Below are 22,445 nucleotides of genomic sequence, written 5' to 3'. Positions count from 1 at the left end.
GGCCATCAGTTCCTTTTTAAAGCTGAGTGATTTACACAATTCATTAAAGGCAGTGAATCTACAGCCAGCGTCATATTAAATGGTTACTTACTCTCAAATGGCCCCTGGGGAGTTGAATTGTTGGGTTGCGAATAGATTAAAGTTTACATTGAAAAGAGAAATTGAATTCAGAGGTAATCAATAGCATAATGGGCCAGTGAGAGGAGCCGGCTGCCTGAAATGAAATTACCATATTTTTAATCTTAATTTTCCACTCTGTTTATCTGACAGTGTGGATGTGCAATCCAAACAGATAATGAGAGAGTCGGATATTGACAGTGGGGTCCTCTGGAGTGCTTGTTTCAGTGATTAAACGCTGTGATCTGTGATTACTTTGTGTCGGGTGTCAGGCTGGCGGCCAGGGCCCCGGCGAGGTGCAGGCATATAGCAGCTGGAGCATTGTGGGTCTCCGAGGTGCAAATGCACCTGACACAGCATTGACAGCATTCTAAGTCCTATCTGGGACTGCACCACACAGCATCCGCCACAATATGAATACCCAGGGCACTATCTACATCAGAGTCAGCATATATCCTCTCTGCTCCCCCTTCGATAACAGCCAACACAAGAATAGTGACAACAAAGTTTGCACAATAAGTATTATTAACCTGATACCTTCCAACGTCTCTCATAATAGGGCCATTTTAAAACATATCTGAATAGGTGCATGAATAGCAATGCAGTCAACGTTGTGCTGATGTGGCTTTAATAAATGCATGTCTATGCAATAACAAGAGAAACCTGGCTGGCCGCACAATGGAGTTAATCCTAAAGAAATAAAATGCAAAATGGGAGTCGGCACAATGAGGAGGGTGTGAATGAGATGATGGATGAATTCAAGCTGTCGGTCCATCCGCACTTTTAAGAGAGACCAGTGATACGACTGCACTGATTTGAGGATGTGATACATGTTCCATTCAGTCAAAGGTGTTTTATTGTCAATTGAGGGAATCATATTGTAAGAAGTATAACAACTGGTGTTGTAAATTGTTATAAGTTGTTTTGTTATGGGCTAATACAGAAGTATAGCCAGACGGACATTTTTGGCTAAAGATACAATGTTTTTATTTTTATCTGCTTTATTTTTTTTACTTTCTGCCATGCCAGCATTTCCTTTTGTGAGGGATAGTGCTGTTTGACAAATGGAAACAAATTGCATGGTGTAGGGATCTGAATAGCAGCGAGTTGGGAGTGTCAAACACTGTGCTGAAAGACGATGGAGGCAGAGCCTCAAGTTTTTGTGGGCAACTCAGACCTGACTGATCCCGGAATAAAGTACTTGTTGAGGAGAGGGAGAAAGGAGAACAGGATTTCGACAGGCAGCAGTGAAATTAGGAGAATTGACTATGGCGGCTTTGTTCCTGGCTGGTGACATGTGGGGGGTGGGTGGGGGACTCGAGCGAATCCCCAGAGACCATGCGCTCAGCCTTTCCAAAGTGACTGCAAACTAAATATCTGACAAGCTCCCAAGGACTGACATGACTCCCTGTGTAGTGGGAAGAAAAGAAAACAACAAATAGCACCTTTTTTTTCCAGGTACATGTGGTGGCACTGTATGTACTAGTGTGTGAGAAAGTTGCTTTTCATCTTGTTGAAAATATGTTGATGCTATATGTTCTAGATTGTCACAACAACCTAGTTAACCTAGGTTAACCTAGGTTGTTGTTGTCACGTGACAAAGCAATTAAAACAAGTTTATACTACATGAGAACTATAGCCATCTCACTTTGATCATGTATATCTTTAAGCAAATAATGTTGAATCCCCATAATAGGCAAACATACCAGGTTTAATACTGTCCTACTGTATCATCACGATGTCTCAGCAGTTTAGTGACTATCCCAAATTGACATTATAGACACAACCACTAATTCTCCTACAAACTATAATTATAGGTGACTTGTGTCAGTGTACTTGATTATTAGGCACGGTACACTCTTATGTGCTGTGGTATGGTAGTATGCAGTACCTGACTGTACTACTTTTTAGACTATGGGGACATGGGGAGTGTAAACAGTATTCCACCTCCAGAATGGAAATCCCTTATACAAATTAATCGACAAGTCCTAAACTTGAATTATAGATACTGAAAATAATGCCATGTAAAAAATTAAAAAATAATCATCACACATCACATTCCATGCTCAACTCAGCCAATCAGCTGAGAACATTCCGTGCTCTAACAGACACATGCACATACACACACAACTGTGCATAGGAGCGGCGCTCAAAAATACTGTATGTACGTAATCACAGGAGGTTCACACCTATAATGTCGCACCGCCGATCTGACCGATATGCCCATATATTGAGATATCTGTATCTATCAGTCCTTGTTCCTTTAATACCCATATATGGAGATCCCTGGTGTCATATGCCCATATATGGACATGCTACCTTTTGATCACACTCCATATATGGGTGAAGCTGCACTTTATGGCTCCTTATATGGTTGACATGAGCGTGATGATGTGGTCTGCCCACCAACCGGCCCACCCTCCCATTAGCCAAATTTAATATAATTATGATTTATTTTCCTTAAGTGGAAAGAAAAAATCACACCCGTGTGAAGTGAGGGGCGCTCTTATCATCGTACATCATGACGTAAATTATCCATTCTTTGTCGATGGGAATTTAATGTTTGTGTAAGACAAAACTACCGATTTGCTCAGACACATATGACGTAAATTCTCCATTCATTGTCAATGGGAATTTAATGTTTGTGTAGGACATAAATAGCCGATTTGCTCGTCCACATATGATGTAAATTATCCATTCATTGTCAATGGGAATTTAATGTTTGTGTAAGATGAAAATCAACACTAAAAACAAACCGTTTTACCTGGCTGTGATACTTTGAACTCATATATGATAGGAAATGGGAAACTCTCTGCCCTAAACCCTTTAGAAAGATGCTGTTTGATTCTTCAGCTGCGAAAGAAACCAGCAAAGTGGTGAGCTAAACAATAGTGGAAGGCTTATCTCATCAGTAAATAAAGCGTATTGCTTAGCTTTAAGGGGGAATGCTTTATTGGTGATGTCATCCCTTTGTGGAAGATTGATGGAGCTTGAGGAGAGAGAGAGAGAGAGAGAGAGAGAGAGAGAGAGAGAGAGAGAGAGAGAGAGAGAGAGAGAGAGAGAGAGAGAGAGAGAGAGAGAGAGAGAGAGAGAGAGAGAGAGAGAGAGAGAGAGAGAGAGAGAGAGAGAGAGAGAGAGAGAGAGAGAGAGAGAGAGAGAGAGAGAGAGAGAGAGAGAGCTTGATATTATTTGAAATGTCAAATAGATTATAAATATCCAACATACAATTTAAGTACTGCTGAACTACAAATCAGTCTTAAATTAACCCAAATGCACTTCAAGGTTTCGTCTGGCATTTATCCATGGCCATGAGAGCGGCTGATGTTCTGTGCATGTAAACTTGAAGAAGCTGTGGGTGAAGGTGGAGACAGCTTGTGTCCACAGTTATTGTCGGTCGCGTTTACGTGATTCCAAGGACCCTCTGTGTCTTTTGGGGTTACTTTCTCATCATTTTTCCTAATGTAGAGACCCACAGGGTTGGTGGCAAGCTCACAATGCGGCCGTTGTATGGTTACTGTCAGCTCTCTCAAATAAGGCTTCCTGTTCATTAGACTTCTTTTCACCTCGGCACAATGTGCCGCCTTTGCAGCAATAGCGAGTCAACGCCCATCTCTTCAATGGCATGTGAATAGTTCTAAATAGTGTTTATGCAAGCCATTGTTGCCTTTTGTCTGTCCAGTCTTAGTGTGCAGTGATTTGCCTGCTTTTGTAGCCTGGGATACATTATCTTTGCTATGTGGCTTCAGATGCATGGCTGGGCTTTCAGCTAGTAAACAGTCTAAAAGTTAACTCCCCATAGACAATGTGTAGATTCCTGACAAAGTGAGAGTATACTAACTAACTGGCCCATTTCACGTTTACTTTATGTTCCTGCTCCTCATGACATGAATGTTTCCTCTCTCTGCATGCAGCCTCATGCACAGTAAAATCCTTAATTAACTCCAAAGAGTGCACAAATGTGCATTTGGTTGCATTTGTATACTCTTCTGAGTTTAATTAACACTGATTTTACTATGCCGTCTTCTGTCTGTTCTGTTGTTAAAGTGACGTGCGTGCGCGCGTGTGCGCGTGTGTGTGCGCGTGTGTGTGCGTGTGTGTGTGTGTGTGTGTGTGTGTGTGTGTGTGTGTGTGTGTGTGTGTGTGTGTGTGTGTGTGTGTGTGTGTGTGTGTGTGTGTGTGTGTGTGTGTGTGTGTGTGTGTGTGTGTGTGTGTGTGTGTGTGTGTGTGTGTGTGTGTGTGTGTGTGGTGGTTGGTTGGTTTTTGGCAGCAAGTTTTAGTCATAGTTTTCATTTAGTTTTAGTCACATTTTAGTCACCTGGAATGTTTTAGTGTTAGTCTAGTTTTAGTCGACTAAATATAAGATTTTAGTCGACTAAATCTACAGTTGATTTTGTCGAACAAAATGTATTTTTGCGGGCCTTGATGCCGTCGTAATGACTGTTTTTTTCACTTGCTGAAAATAGCCGATCTACAAGCCCACGACACGACGCGTTGTGAGCATGTAGATCGTCTATTTTCAGCATTCAACTAATTGTAAAATGACTTATACTGGATCTCTTGTCCACTAGTCCCTTCCTAACATTTTAGTCTAGTTTTTATTTGTTGACGAAATTTCCGTCAGTGGAAAAAGGTAGTCGACAAAGTTAATAGCCCTAGACTATAATGTCTATGATCTTACATATATTAAGATTATTAATGGAAAGGTGATGATTAGGAAAGCCATACAATATTGTTGGTTTGTAGCGTCACAGAAAAAGCGAAACCAAGAGTCACTTGTAGGGCTGTGCGTGTGCATAAAGCTCATTTGAATTGCATGTGGGGGGCGTGTAGCGGTGCGTGCAGTGTTGGAACTACCGGGGCGGCGCCCTAGACAGCCCTACCGCCAGCTCACCACTGCGTTTGACTGTCGGCAATTCAACTTTGATACACACATGCGTCTCCTCATGCCGAACAAGTATCGTGTTCTTACTTTTGACCTCTGACCTTTTGATCACCCACCATTTTGAATTATATGAAAAATAGTTCAAATCTATCTCCTCTTGGGATCTTTGATCAAAATGCATGAACATTTCTAGACGTGAACTTTGGACCTATACGGACAAAAAAATTGGAAGTACATTTATTTAAGTGAAAAAATGAAGGTTTTATATGAGCCAATGAAAATAGCTGTTTTGTGAAAATTCTTCTTCTTCCCCTAATTCATACATGCAGCGTCACATGCTTATGAAGCTTTACAGTATGGTAGAGGGTCATGCCAAATAGCACTGAAACCAGTCTTACTCCCAAAGGGGCCAAAAGGGGGCGCTGTAGCAATTTTTTGAAAATGAAACCTTTGAAGAGGCATAACTCATGCCTTGTTTGGCCAAAAGTCATGGCACTTGTTTCCACATGTTCCTTGACTCATAAGCAACACATCTGTCACTTTGACCAGTAAGCTCCGCCCTCAGATTTTGAGAAGTTTTAAAAACGCTTATACCTGATTTTCTGCCTGGATTTTTGAGCAATTTGCGTGAAACGTTCTACACACAATCTACGGACCATTACCTGAAATCCCAGTTGAAGAGAAGTTTGTACGTGAACATTTTTAGACGGGATGATTTAGATCGCGAGTTATTAACATTTTAAGATTTTCATTGTCGTCGGCTAAACAGGGGAGGAACATTTTCGATGATGTCTCACTGTTGCGCAACATCGAGGATTGCACAACAGGCGCTCCCAGGCAGTGGAGCGATGCGATCCGTTTTCATATCAATAAACTTTGTCTTTTGGATCAAACTTCGTCTTGGGCGTCGGGCGTTACTAATAGAAAGGACAAAGAACTTGTGAGAGGAGCTTGGTCCCGCCTTATCACTGCTTGTAGCTATATTTTTTGGTTTGTTTTTACCAAGCTGTCTAATGTTGTGTTGCATTTTCATTTCAAAGAAAGAACGAAAGAAAAAGAAAGAAAGAAAGAGAGGTGCTACAGTTTGTAAACTTTATGTACAAAGGGAAATTTCCAGCTTTAATTGAAATCTGAGAGTGTAACAATTGACCCAATTTACCGTAGTTAATAATTCTGAGTAAACAAAGTGATAAAGTTTCCTTCAAAATCGGTTGTATGTCATTGTGAAGATCATTGCTCTTTATTTCCAGCTAAATATAAATTCCTGTGCTTCTAAACGATAAAGAACTTTGACTGACACTATCTCTTGCACATCTGGTGAATTATGTTTGTACACTGGCTAGATGTATTTAAGCCCTGTGTCTTTATTCTTCAAACCATCAGTGTGAAAATGAAGGACTAATGCAGATTGATACCCAGGTGGATAAGCTGACACACATCACAGCCAGAATAAAATAATACAAACTAACAAAAATGTTAAGATAATATCAAAATGATATGGTTTGTGTCATGACTCCCATCGTTGACCTTAATATGGATTCCTGGTTTTTAACTTAATTGGATCTGTCTATTATTAAAAAGATAACAAGCAAAGCCACACGTGTTTTGCATTGGTTTCTCTCCTTTATAAACTTGCTATGTATAGCAGTATACTGTTTTTGTCTGTGGTGCCTTGAGCTGTCACTGCTTCTGTTTGGCAGTAAAGTTTATAGGCTGGTAACTCTTGGCTAACTTCAGTTGGTAAGTTCCTACACTGTTCCGTCATTTGGATGTTGTTGCCAGGCACTTGGAAGATATTATTTCTTAAGTTGAGTCAATTTTGATCCCAAGATAAGCTCATGGTTTTTGTCCTCATCTGGAGAATGTTGGCAAGACTTGAAATGTTTCGGACAAAGAAAAGAAAACGTCTGTAAAATGAGAGCGCGAATGGGCAGCATATCATTGTCTTTATCTGTTTGTAACATTGTTCTAGAGAGCATATACATCACCTCCAGACAGTAACTGATAGGCCTAACCATTCACTCCTTGGATAGATACACAAAAGCACAAGATATCTACTGCACAGATTACATTATACTCTGTTCAAAAGCAGTCACAGTCAAGTATGCAGAACTCCACTATGCTGAGGGGGGGGAGAAGATGCTTTTAATGCCGACCAGTGATTACAGGTGAGAGATGTAACTGATAGTCGGGCCGTTATTGTTCAGAGATTTGGTGTGTTTGACCCCCTAAAGCATTCTGCTGCCAAGGGAATTTACAACAAGCAGCAGACCCTGAGGAAAGGAATGTTATGATTGCTCTCTGTGACACTGATACAATGTCACGTTACACACCTATAGATAGCTGGTTCTTAACTACAGGCAAACTGGAGGAGCCGGCGTGTTCATGATATGACTGAGTAACATCTCACCACAGGAATATTCAGGAAAGCTTCAGCAGCATTGAATTGAATTGAATTGAAAATTGTATTAACAGTTTGCAGAATTACAGTACATTTCAAGCACAAACTCGATACAAAGGCTGTTAACTGTGAGTGGACGACCCAATTAAGCATTACACTTGTTTACAACAGGGTCCACCATGTTCAATTCATCAAAACATTTAGAGACGTACAAATAGACACTTCTATATAGACAAAGAACAGTACAGGAATTCATCATAGGGATCTCATTAACCACACTAGCTGCATGTCTTAGTGAAACAGAACTGAGTTGCTATAGTTTGATCACTTTTTTCTGTCTACGCCAAATCTCTTCTACAAAAATAGAGCTTGTAGATCTGCTACATTCTCCCCGGAATAGCCTAGAGATGTTGGGGTTCACGTGGTTAACCTGGCCGAGTGGGACAGTATGTTGGTTTTTAATTGTCACAAACCTTATGCACATGGTGTTGATATTTCTTTGGACCTCCATTAGCCCACCAAGTGAGTTCAGTTTATATTTAATGAACTGTAGTCGTATGGTAATTCATTGCTTGCAACAATTCTCCTTGGAGGACTTTCTTTTTCTCTTCTTTTAACTAAAGTAGCTGTGTTGACTGGCTTTGCTCCTGGCTGATATTTCCATTAAGGGTCTTCTTATCAAATAATGAAATAAAGAATCTATTTCTTGCCCAATGCTATTACCTCCCCCAAATCAAAAGGTTTCCGCTGTAATGTCTCGCCTCCCATACCAGTTAATTAACTAGTGTTGCAATACATACTAATGCTACTTTCATGAGAATAATCCGAGACAATGAACCTGTCTCCTTTGTGTCCTTCTGCAAACCCTCTTAATTAATATCAGCAAATACAAACCAAAGTTAATTGAAATTTGAACATCCCATCTTTCTAGTTTACAATAATACAATCACTGTTGTTTTGTTCCCCTTGTTGTTGAATTACTGTGATGGCTGGTATCATATCACTATTTAGCATTTTATTGATCACCCTCAGAGATGCAGCGGAAATAGGAAAGAAAGAAATGTCTTAACCATGAGTAACACAGGTGGCAATATATGCAACCCGACATTGATTTGGACTGAGGCATTAATATTCACACTCCTCCAGATAATCATAGCAAGGTTTACTTGATTTGTTTTCATTGATTAAGTGACATTTCCCCAACTTCTTACATCATGGTTATTAATATAGTTTGCATTGATATTATTTCCGCATTAACCACAATTTTCACCAAGTGAGAGAGATTACAAGACAGATGCAAAAGAGCGCCATCTCTATGGCAGATAGCTTTAATCAGAGTCCCTTTTGATACAAAATCTTTAGAACCCTAATCAATCTTTATGGACAAGCTTTTTCAGCCTGTATGCAAGTTTGAATAGCACAGTTTTAAAGAGGCATCACCCTGCTGTCAGATATATGATAAGTTTTGCAAATTGCAAATCATTCTAGGAATATGAATTAGGTTGCACATCCCTAGTGGTAATGCTATGCAGCAGTCCAAAATTCAGTTGCCAGCTTGCATGCATTCTATGTATTGTGTAGGCCAGCCTTATGCCACTTAATGTATAAGGAGCAGCAATTCCAAACCATCCTCGGATTATAGATGGATCCACAACAAAGCATGGTTTGGCATACTACTATACCAAAAGGCTTTATGTTATATATTTATTTTGTTGTGTTGGCCCATGAACAGGAAGAAGTGAACAAAATAAATAAATGGAACAATGGTCTGCTTTTATAGTCTTTATACATATTTCTGAGCCAAGGACATTTCTAAAGTTAACATTATTTTTGTTCCGAGAGACTCGGTCACAGTCTGTCATCCTGTATTTGCATTCATGTCCGATTAACAATTGTGACATATTCCTAAGATCACGCTCCTAGCACTATAACCACCCACCATGGCAATTAGCTGTCAACTAAGCTAATGAGCGTAACATACATGCCTGATGCAAGCCAGTCAAATATCAAGCTGTATCCCCATTTACCCTGCAGTGCCACTGTTGAGGCTGTGTCCATGTACTGTAGCCTACGGTACCAGTTTGTGTTCAATGTGGTTGGTGCTCTGTAGTTTTCAGCCTCCTTGAAAAGTGTGTGTTTTAAGCCTAATTATACGTTGCTGCACGACACTGAGCAACATCATGTAACAACGGATATCTTGGGCAGTATTCTGGTATTAGTTATATACGGTATAGTGTGTAATATATATTGTAAGTGCCTATACTGATCTATATTTCTCTGTGCACGAGACAAGCGAGTCTTATCAGGGGAAAATGGATTCCGACATAATTCAGTGGGGCCGCAGCCTGTCTCAGTGTCTTAAGTGTATTAGTTGTATGGTGAGAGTCACAGGGGTTATCAGTGGTGATAGCCTTTAATGTGTAAAGCTGACACGTTCAAGTAATCACACTGACCTTCACTCTGCTCAGGCTTATCATCGACTCCAAAGAATATGGCAGAAAAAGAATAATAACTTGAAAATGCCTGAATACCTTTGCAGATTCACAGATAGCAGACCAGCAAAATCCAACCAAAGAAATACTGTGCATGTTCTATTTATTTTTATTTTATTTCATGTGGGCCAGATTTTATTTAACCAGAGAGGACAAGTACACACTGTATTTGATCATGGTGGTTATATTACAGCTCATAGATTGGATGGAAGGGAATAAGTACATAATAAGTACAAATCCATATTATGGGTTTGTTCAGGTTACTGTGCTTTACTGTCATTGACATTGCCAGGAATATAGATCCACTGGAAGTTTTTCAGGTGAGATGTCATTTGACTATTGCTTTGGACTAAAGGTCTTTATCCCGAACAGTATCGAAAAGCAAGGCAGTTTTACAGCATGCTTGCCAACAAATCCAACAAACTATCTGTTCTCCTTATTTCTAAAAAAGCATTGATCATCGGGGCATAGCCAATATGGAGGTTAATCCATTCCACTGTCTATGCTATAGGCTGCTTATGGAAGCACATTTGCTTAGGGCAGTCATGCAAATTATTACTTACTGCCCTGTAAGCTGATAACACAAATTAGATACCCATTAAAGTTGAACAATGTATATAGAATGAAAAAAGATTGCAAGTGATACCTGAAGGGATGCTTAAGTCATATGGCATTAAAATATGCCTCATGCTTGCAAACTTTAAAAGTGGAGAGATGTTTATCCTTGGGACTGAAGGATGCATAATGGTAATCTCATATGCACAGAGGCAGCTGCCAGGTGGAGGATAGCACACTGCATGTTTATGAATAGAAATCATTACAGGGACGGGGGAGCATACCGGCATGGACCAGTGACACTGAACTTTTTTTTGTCATCTACCCAGTGTACACCACAGCACTTACATTTTCATGTACCTAAACTGTGGGTACTGCACAGTTTAGCTTTGGTCACTTTGCAGCTTGAGCGCTGCGTTTCGTCCAAGTCGATTGTTGAGTCAGACACAGGTGTTACGAAGTATTTGTAAAAAGTTCCTCTAACTTTAAAGTCCTGACCTGAATGTGGGCTGGTGGGGGTGAACAATGAGGCTGTTAATACGATCCCGCCACCTGAGGGGCCTGTGAAATCAGTGCGCTGAGAAACACACGGCTCTAACAGCAGTGCCACAGCTCCGCTGGGCCTCAACCCGCACCAGCCCTGGTTCCTATCAGATGAGCCACTTTAATTAACGTGCCAAACTACTCCTGGGGTGGGTGGGAGGAGGGGGTTCTCCATCTTATAGAATGGTGACTGGGTACCTATAAGCCCTGTTTGTGGCGTGTCGGATGAGAGAGAGGAAGTGCTCCGGGTGCGTTTGGGAACCCCGGCAGATACTACTTTTGACTTGTCTGTTGTTTTTCTTTTGAGCCCCCTTTCTCTTTCTGCACGGCTGGCTGGAGTGATAGTCAGGGATTCATCTTAAAGCCTCCCCTTTGTCTGACAGACCGTGGAGTCAGCAGTTATTCTTCGACTGACGACTTTCAATGCTCGCCGGTGAAAGTGATGAAGCTGAAACACAAAGGCAAATTAAGGCTACAAAAACACTCGCCATTGTCCCATTGTGGAGGGTCACAAATCGCCAAGTAAAAGCCACACAGCGTGGTCGAAATGTATTCGCCTCTATCCCTCTCCTCCCTCCTTCCCTCCCCCTCTCTTTATATTCATTAGATTCATTATAGGTCACAAAGGATTGCCAACAAAACAGCTTGTGATTTTAGTTGAATTCATCCCCCTCTGAGGCCTGCAGGGAAATTAAAGTAGGTGACTATCACTGGAGGGAAGCAGACTTGACACATCTGAAGCTTTCAGTGATGCTAATAGCCAAGCGTATCCAAAATACACAGGAGCTGACCCCAAACAGATTGCTGGGGTTTAAATCATTAGTTTGCAAATGAAGCAAAAAGTACATTGGTTCTATGGCGGAGTCAGCCCCCTCTGAACCTTTGATTAGAGTTTGTCAACTCCCCTTTCTCTTCATACTCCCCCGCCCACTCACCATCCTGAAATTAATAAAGAAGACATAGCGACACTTTGGAAATGCTTGCATCTCAAGCACCTGTTAAACAAATGCACTTAAGGCGGGAATCAAATTGCAGACAGGTTCAAATTGGTGTAAAATCTTCATTTAGATGATGTCCCCAGGGCCTGCTTATTACTTGAGATTTATAGCATTAGTTCTGCCTCGCAAATGTGGTGCACCATTCCACCTCAGTGAAATATGAAGAGGTTTGATAACAGATTCTCTCATGAAAAAAATAAACCTTTTAAAGGTTCATTAATGGAACTTGTGGCGTACAGCCCTGACATGTTCTGTGTTTGTGCCCCTGAGTGCTGGATGCTATACAGTGTACACTGTAAATTCCTGAGTGTTAATCAACTCTTGACAGGGCACGAATTAACCTTTTTTACACCTCGGAGTTAAATTAATATGCAGGATTGTACAGTGTAAGATGCTGCTGTGGCTCATATGGAGAAGTTGCACACAATAGACTCTTCAAAACGGAATACATTTGTAGCCTTTAATACATGTTTATGCTAAATGTATATTGTATGACTGTTTGCACCATGGTTTGCACCTGATTTTTTTTCTTAATCAGTAAAGACTGTACATTTTTCACACTGAAATTCATTTAATAAACTGTCATGTTGCCGTGAATGGCACAAATCAGTTTGCAAGCTGTAAGGAAAGTGCCACAATGGCATTCCAGTTTTAGGAGTCCCCCCATTGAGTCTGTGTGTTTCAGTCACCAATCTGTTTTGTTCTCGATTCTTTTCAATTTGTTTACATTTGGCCCCTGCCGGAGAGGGACAGTCTATTGATTTATTGTCCCCGTTTCCTGAGAGTGGCGTTAAGAGAGCACAAGGCCCCCCCGTCTTCAGGCCCTGCTCTTGCATTGTGTGGCCTAGTTGCCCGGCCCCTGTTACAGAGAGAGGGCCAGGGATTTGCCCTGCCCAAGCATCACAAGGACCTCACAAGAAAGAACCCCAAAACTGCACCAAGGCATGAGAGACAGCAGCACCCTTGCACAATGTGGCTATTTCTGAATGGGACGTTCCATGCATCATTTGCTTCACACTAAGCACTTTTCCCTAAATGGTTAATTCATTTAGAACCCCTCACAAAGACTATGTTTTTTTAAGTTTTAAGCTGTTTTTTTGTTTTGTTTGTTTTTTTCCCTCCATGAATTGTTTTTATTATATTTTGACACTTGCTTTCAATGCTTTGTCAATGTAAACTTATGTTTTCTCTTGCCAATAAAGCTCTTTTGAGTTGAATTGAATATTATTGAGATAAAGTAGTGATTGATTGATTGACTCAAACTTGACATTCAAAAAACAGATTAAAAATGTTGCCAATAAAATCAAATTCAATCTATCTGACTTCAGACACATAAGACCATATCTCACAACAGACGCAGCTAAACTCTTCATGCATGCTATGATTTTTTCACACATATAATACTGTTTCACAACCTGGTCACAGACAAATCAGTCAACTTTAAAACCCATAGAATCACTTTACAAACAGACATTAAAAACAACCGTTACCACCATTGCCATATAGTTCAAAAGTACAACTTATTTACTTTTGACAGCTTCAAACATTTTGCAGATGCTTGTCTCATTTTTAAGATCTTAAATGGACTTGCACCTCCACCACTGAAACAGTTCATAGATCGAAGGGACAGTGGTGATAGAGCAACAAGGGCAACTACCAGAGAAGACTGAAGTGTCTTCTCTGTTAGAGCCTCCCATCAGTGGAACAGTCTCCCTACAGAAGTAAGAGAGACCTCCAACTATTTGACCTTCAAATTCAACCTGAAGAGGTGGCTAAAAACAAATCAAATCTGTAATCATGAGTAATTATCAGCCCTATTTATCACTGGTATCATTTCTCAATTCACTCTGCAGTTGCTTTGTCCCCTGTGCGATGTTTTATTGTTCTTGTATTGTACTTTATGTGTTTTTGTATGTATAGTTGTACTACCATTTTTAAGAGCCTGCTCATGGACTACAGATGTAAATTAGCTTATGGATAACTCTGGCCCATTTACATGGATGTGAAAACTGACATGTTGATTAATGAGCATTGTCCCTGTCAAATAAATAAGTTGATTGATTGATTGTCTATCCATCCATTTATCCTAGCAGTGTGGGTAATATCTTAGGTAGCCAGTGTTGTATTTTATTCAATACCTCGGGTGGTTTGTATTCATTTTCAATGATGTCTCCTTCAGCAGATTGGTATTTTCTCTGAAAAGCATCTGTCTGAAATTCTAAAGGACAATTTATATGAGTGAAAAGAATCATTTCAGATGAAAGTTAAAATGCTATTGTAAAATGCCCTTTTCACTCCTCTTGCTTGAAGATAAACAATTTCCCATGAATATATGGCTGGGCCCCCTATCTCTCACAAACATCAGAATGTGTCCCATACTAGGCCTATTGTAGTCTATTAAAAGAAATCCTTCCCCGTGGCAACCATTTTGCAGGTTTCAAGTAGATAAATGCCTTCCAAGAGGGATAAGAATGCATTTCTACAAAACTGCATTAAAGAGTAATGTTTGTCAACGACTCTGATAAAAACTTCACAGTCACAATTCTTTTTAGAGGCGGTAAAGGCATTGGCAATGTGCAAAGCTGATTGGTCTGGGAAGGCTGCCTACAGGTTAGCAGGCCTCATTTCCAATCTCTGACAGCAATATGTGTCGCCGCACGCTTCATCCCGATTGCTCATGTTGAACACAAACCATGGTCACTCTATATATGGAAATCCCTGTCTTCAGGGCGAAAAAAAATTAAAAAGGTGAGATTGGCACTTTAACCTCCGTGCCCCCCTGAAAATATGTTTTAGTCTGATACATTATACTATTGCGAATTATTTATCAAGAAGATACAAGCTTGATATTTCAAAAAAATAATGAGATGTCGAGGTGGCAGCTGGAATGTTCTGGTCCAGCGAGCAGCATCTATGAATGGTGGGAAATGAAGTCAATATGGTGGCTGAGACACACCATGTGCAGAATGTGAAAAGAGTGCACTGTTTGGGTGGCAGTGGGCAAAAAGTTTAGGATTCAATATTGCTTTGTGATCTCAGTTTAATCTCTTTTCTCTTTTTTTCCCTTCAGAATGAGCCAAATCCATTCATATCATGCATTTTACAGTGACACAGTGACACGTCATATTTCACCTGAAATAGAGGTCTAAACATTGTAAAATTGTTTTAGAATCCCTACAGTACAGTCGTGCTTATGCAAGTGCAACACATTAAAAATCAAATGCAATTAGTGTATGAAGATTGAACACATCAGTTCTGAGTCGAGACATGAATAATGTAACTTACTTGTGGCAATCGACAGCTCAAAACATGAACAGAGGCAAATACTGAGTGAAATGTCTCTGACAAAATCGAGGGTGTTGTGCTACCTTCCACTGAAAGAGCCCACCTGTCGACACCCTGCATTCAGAGAGCTAGTCATCCAGTTGAAGTTGTACCCCAAATAAAGAGGAAGAAAAGAAATCAATTCACACTCTTTCAGTACAGTTGAAGTGTGTCTCCCTGCAGATGACTGTTATTTCAGAGAACAAAGAGGAGAAAAGCTATGTATTAATTCAATTCAGACTGTCAGTCATTGTTTTCTCTCTGTTGACATTTCATATTAGTTCCTCATAATACCACCATGAATGCACCACAATCAACATAGGCTATGATTTGCTTGCTTTATGGGAGGCTAAGCAGGTCTTACACAAAGCTTAGCACATACCATTAAAGCTAATACGTCTTAGGCAGAATGACTCTCAGATATTTTATGAAATACTTGCCATTTTTATTCTATTTATATGGAATGTAGGTAAACAGACAATTGGCTAGAATTTGTTACTATAAAAATGATCGTATAATTTTGAAATGTTTAGATTGATATTTGCACAAAGCTGCTTCAATCCCTGTACAATTCAAAGCAATCATCTCTTTGTTGTGTATCAAAAACATTACCATGTGCTATTTCAACTTGTTGATTAAGTAAAGTAAACGGAATGACAAGGAAAGACATTACTTTATTCCAGAGCCGTTTCCCTCTACTCCCAAACTCCTTTGTTTGTTTTGATTTATTTCATCCTCTCAGAACATCCCGTTGCTTTTCAGGGCCCCTTTTGTTCTTGGTGAAGGGCTCTTTTATTTGGGGCGAAATCTCCCATCTCTCAGACCAGCGCTTTGCCTTGATGCAGATCTTCATTAATCTCCAGGGCCGCTGTGGGCTCTATGGCAGCCTGCCGTTTTGATGGGAATTGAATTTGATACCATATTGTGGCTTGCATGGAGCCAACAATGGCCTGTGTTCCTTCTAGTGTCTGTGCACAATCAGAGAGACCCAATTAAATAATTTGGTACAATAAAAGGGAACAAAAGGATACCCAGGCTTAAAGTGCGGGTTCCAACATTTGCATTCTACCTTTTTTTCTGTATCATGTTAATTAATTTGCTTTGAAACCAAGGGGAAAAGCACAATGGAAAACAGTGCAGCTCATTTCAAAGTATGTCGGATGCTGCTTTATATTCAGGCGATGGGCTAAATCAACATTTTTCAATAGAATATTCACTTTGTTTCTCTGGAGCGCCAGAAAAGTGAATTTGCCTCACTTGAAAATTTTCTTCAAACCCCCGTCCCCCCGTCCTTTTGCTTTTGTAACTTTTATGCATTATACCAAACCATGCCGTATGATCATGTATTATTGTATTATGTCTATTTGAGAGACAAGATTCAAATGTGATTGTGTAAATATTAACACACTCAACTGTGTTAAAAGTATTGTATTAGTGTATACTTGTACAGTCTGAGTTCAATTAACACTGAGGACTTTACTCTGTACTGTTGGTGTTAATATGTCACATCCAATGAAGGGTAAATTAATTGTCCATGAGTGGCCCATGATAAGCGATGATGGGACCCATATGGAGCTGTCAGTGGACTGCTGGTGGCCTCTCCAGGTCCAGCCACAGTAATTGAAAGAAATGAGCCATGGAAGTGACACATTAGCACTCTCCCTAGAGACGGCGTACGCGACACATATGTTGGACGTGCGTGCGTGTGCGCGCGCATACACACACACACACACACACACACGCACACGCACACACACACATCCATCCATCCCTGCTTCTTTACACATCAGCTGCATGCATCGTGTACAAACTTTATCTCATTGTAACTATAGCCCAGACAGTGTCAGTCAGCATGGCATTAGCCAGCTCCCTACTGTACGTGAGACAGGGTGTAAAGATTGGATAGGTCTCCGTCTGGGTTAAGGGGATAATGAGAAACTGCCCTGTGGTGAGTTAATCACCTCATCGCTCTCAGCAGCACTGCCATTTATTTGCTGTTTATTCCCCTAGTCTAGTGCCCCCAGGGGGAGGTCTGTCTGTGAGGCAGCACCTGCAGCTTCCTCGACGCTTGATTTACTGCTTTAAATGCTGCTTGTGGGCTAGATTACGCTGGACAGTGATCAAACCTTATTTGCACCCTGATTAGACGAACTGCTCCCTGCACTGACCAGGTTGAAGCAATTCTCCTTTAGCAATGTTATACTGCTGCCCGCTCCGGTGTAAAAATGATTAACACTGCCTGAATGAATGTGGAAGCCGTTTACCACAGCAATATCCCAGCATGCCCCCCTGGTCATGAAACAGCCCTTTCCACTATCAGCCTGGCCAGCACCATTTTGATTGTAATGGTTATAACTGTTGAAGGATAGGCCTACATTTAATGCAGGTATGGTGTTAAAGGCTATAATGGTTTAGATAATTTGTTCTTGTCAGGTAGTACTTTTGTAAACATAGGCTACTGTGTGCATCATAAAATGTACTCCTTGTCTTCACACGGCGGTTGTCAGTGTGCCCTGTGTGGAGACTTGAAGGCTGTGAGAGAGAGCTGTGAGCCAGGGGTGTTCTTGAGGATACTGTATTGTTTGTGTTGGGGCCACCCAGTTTGTGTGACAGGCTGACTCAGCAAAACAGTGGTCCCTTTCACCTCCCAAAAGCCCAGACCAACAACTCTCACAAGGTTTGATTGTATCACACTGGCCCAAACTTGCCCAAAGCAATCGATGTATGCATTTTCTCTGTTCCTATACCATTTATTTATACGAGACCTTCGATACGCTACATGTCAATCTTGCGGGGCTACCGTCCATAATGGCACACTTTCAAACATTTATGTTTGTCGGTTATCATTTGAGGATGTGTCCATTTAAATTATTGACAATAATAGGTATAGTGCTACATAAAGTTTCATGAACACTTAAACCATATGAATAAGGATGCAAATCAATATTATGAGACAAACACACATGTCCACACATGTACCCACACATGCATATACACATGTACCCACACATGCGTATACACATGTACACACTCACAAACACAGCAAACAATATATACTGTAACCTTCATGTTATTGTGTTTAGAGGAAGGACCCCTGTAGAATTCTGAACAGAAAGCACTCCAGCAACGTCATTGTACAGCAGATTTCAGTGCTTCAGCGCTGCACAAAGCCTGCTCTTTCCACCAAACGATTAAATTTTTACACAATGCATCTGAGTCTGAATAGGTATATAGTGCACTGGCAAGGTCTGTTTTCTTTCATCTGCCTGCATACATAGGCTGAAGAAGTATTAACGAAGCCGTTTTCTGATCTAGTCCCGTTTACCTTGATCCTCTCCCAGGAAGCCAGCCTACAGAGTCTCTCCATCGTTTCTCCGGTATTTATTACCATAACCCTTATGCAAGGTCCATTTAGTGTCGTCTCCAGCAGTCCGCGTAGCATATTACGGCAAAGGGGCATTATTGTGAAGAAAACGTATAAACAGCTGAAAAGAATGGAGGGCAATGCTCATAATGGAATCTGAAAGCTTTCATTTTTGTTCTCATTGTCTCTCCTTCCTTCTCTAAACAACCTTCGCTTTTGCAGCTATCAATGCAAAGTTCTTAGAGAGAAAATGAAGTGCATTCATGCCCCCTGAAAGGGGCTTTTAAGGCTGAGTACAGCTCAGACAAAAGGGAAGGTAGGCTTGCTCTGGCCTGAGAATGACTCGATGTTTATAACCTCGCCATGCAGAATTCAAGAACGCTGAGGAATGGATGAATACAAATGAATGGAACTGGCTACAGAGCACATCCAGAACCACAATGCAAGGGGACTTATTGGTATTCATGGACAGTTTTTGTGGCGGTTGCTAAAGTGATGTGGCGTATCTCAACGTTTTGTGAAATGTTTTCAGATTATTAAATACAGGCTTTCAACGAGACAAAATATTGCCGTTGAATTTCAGTCACCAAACTGACAGTAGTAAAACTGATACTATTTGCCCATATTTCTTTTTTTGGGTGGGGGGAGGAAATTGTTCTTTAGAATAGTATTACTGTATTTCTATTGATTCTGAGTGCTGTAAAGATTTGCATCTTGAAGATGAATGTACGTTTAGGATAAGATACAAAGAGCATTTTTCTTAGCTGTCAGACCCCCCCTCCCTTCCATTGCTCACGGCTCCCTTCTCTCTTCATTTTGCTAACTGGTGCTCAAAGCTTCTCCACCGCTGACCAAGCATCAGCCTCCCTACTCTGATAAATGGGCTTCTTTGAATTGATGGCAGGCTGGAGGAAAAAGAGATAATCCTAGATAATGTGGACACAGTTTTCATTTCTTGTCACCCAATTAAACTGCAATTATCCCAAGTGCAGGAGAGGAGAAAAGTGGAAAGAATGGCCAAAGAATGGAAGAGCGAGGCTCCCTGGGACTCTCTCTAGCAGACACATTAGCCCAGATTTGCTCCATTCTGATAAAAGAGAGCCATTCCTTGCACTTGGCAGTGCACAGCAAGTGGCAGACCAGCTGCAACCTGGGGCTTAGAATAGAATGCCTGTACAATGTTTGTGCCATGCCTCAAAGTGGCCGGGAAGAAAGAAAGATCAAAATGTATACAGGTTGTCTCCCCTGCTAAAGCAGTGTGGCGTTTGTATGGGGCTCTTTGTGTCAGAGCCGAGGACATCAAGGTTTTATCCCTAAATAGTCCCTATAGATTTTTTGTTTTATTATGCTAATGTACGAGAAGTATTGTCAGGGGGAACAAAAGTGTGTATTTTGTGAAACCCTTGTCATCGCTACATAGCAAAGTGACTGATCAATGTAAGAACCCTGGAGCAAACTACACAGGGGTTCAAAAACCTTCAAACAGCTCCTAGCCATACCCAAATCTGCTTTGACCCTGAGCTAGTGTGCACCTACTGTTCCTTAAAAGAATCGACTGCTGCTTTGATACAAAAAAGAGGACGCTTCCTCCATCAATTGTTTGGCCACAGATGAATCAGGACCATGTGAACCCCTCCGCTGGCACAAAATCTAAGCACTGAATGAATGTCTTTTGTAATTACTGTTCCTCGTAGTAATTATCACAAGGGACAATTTATGCATTACCTTATTGATTCGACTTGACCCTTGGCAAGGCTTAATTTGGTCGGAGCAGACACATTTGGCTCATGCTGTCGAAGGCAAACGGCCCCAGGGGTCCTGTTGCAGCCTTACTCTCTAGGCGTGTCACAGCCATCTTTAGCCAAAGCATCCCATGGGTCAATCATCGGACACCTTTGGGGTCCTGGCCTTTTGGGTATAGTCAGCTATTTTGGTGGACTATCCACTTTTTTGTGGACAAACATAAAAGCTGCCATGGTACCAACCAAAGAGGAGCGTTCACAATAGTCCTTCGTTAATCTTGACGCACCCGATTAGTGCTTTGAAGTCTTTGATATATAAAAAGCCCCTGTTCCTGTTCCTTTGCAGCCCCTCCCTGTGCCGGCTCTTTAGATAAACATAGGAAATAAACAGATTATTTAAATCATTAGGCAAACATTATCTTAACCCACAAACACAGACTGCCTCCTTTGGAATACTGATAAGTGTAACCCTTCTCCGTGGCATCTAATCTAATGCGGTGTGTGTGTGTGTGTGTGTGTGTCTGTGTGTGTGTGTGTGTGTGTGTGTGTGTGCGTGTGCGCGTGCGTGCGTGCGTACTATATATGTGCACAGTGGCAGTAATGTATTGCTGATTATGGAGAGGAGAATACTCTGTCAAAATATGATCAATAATTCCCATAAGTGTCTCATGTGCTCTGCATGAATAATGGGCTGATTAAGCAACACGAGAGAGGCTAGCATGAATGTAGCCTCTCCACCGCTGTGTCCATCAAATAATGAGATCACCTGAGACAGGCACTGTCATTACCCCTTCAAACAGGACGTGCTGACAGGACACTTGGCCTCCCATTGATCACATTGTCATTCAAGCCCACATTAGACATTAGACGCACGCACGCACGCACGCACGCACGCACGCACGCACGCACGCACGCACGCACGCACCCACCCACGCACGCACGCACGCACGCACGCACGCACGCACGCACGCACGCACGCACGCAAGCACACACACACACACACAAATGAAACAAGTGAAACCTCATGTATATGTACCCTTGGATAGTCACGAGAAAGCGAGATGCAATGTTATGTATCTGGTGTGATGAACCCTTGCACTGCTTGTAAGTTGTTACAACTCAAATATGCCACAATGTACCAAGTGGCCTCATGTTTTGTCCCCCTGGCATGTCAGACAACATTACTATAATGGGTTTACCTTGAGAGATGTGACATTCAGCTGCAACAATGAGCCATCTGCGGGAACTCTGTTATTTCTCCCCATTGAAAAGTGGGGAGTTTTTTTCTCTCTCAATGACATGGTTATTATCCTGGTCACTTAATCTCCTCAAATAAGATTTATTTCTCCTTTCAGACAGCGTTAGAGTGCCTCTGTTAGAAGGCATCCAGACCATGGGAACTATAGAGTTCCAATGCATCCGTGCAATTTCTCTATTTGATAGAGGTCACAGTCACGCTGACATACTGATGAGTAGATGTACAAAGGCCCTTTCAGCGTTATAACAGAGTAGGGCATGGACACATCCACAATGCAGGATAGTGGAGGGAAGAGATGTAACTGAGCATGCCTTATATGATTCTTCAAGTACACATGCACTCCAAGTCGCTCTCTGACAGACTATTGTGTCTCACTGGGCAGACGTGGGTACATGACAGTTGCGCAACTGCATTTTGTCAAATATTACAAAATGAGTAATGGGTCTTTCTCCTCTGTCATGGTGTATGTTTTGCATGCTCTCTCTGTGTGTGTCCAAAATAAGCATTGAAGAAATACAAATAAGAAAAAAAGCATGCAAAAACGATGTGTGCGTGTGGGGGTGTAGTGATGAGCGTGTGGGTTGGTTAAAGGTATGAGTAAAACAACGGTCTGCCGATTTTTTGTCTGTTCTTTTGGATTTCTTACTCCAGCTTTGGCTCTAGCACACACTTGTACATGGACAACTAGGATGTACAATCATATATGTGATTAGACTGAATATACAGTATTAATGCATTTATTCACTATTGCTAGAGGCTGGATGTACAT

This window comes from Electrona antarctica (genome assembly GCF_951216825.1).
Source record: "Electrona antarctica genome assembly, chromosome: 13".
Taxonomy (NCBI): Eukaryota; Metazoa; Chordata; class Actinopteri; order Myctophiformes; family Myctophidae; genus Electrona; species Electrona antarctica.
The sequence above is the reverse complement of the archived record's forward strand: the minus strand, read 5'-3'. Positions refer to the sequence as shown.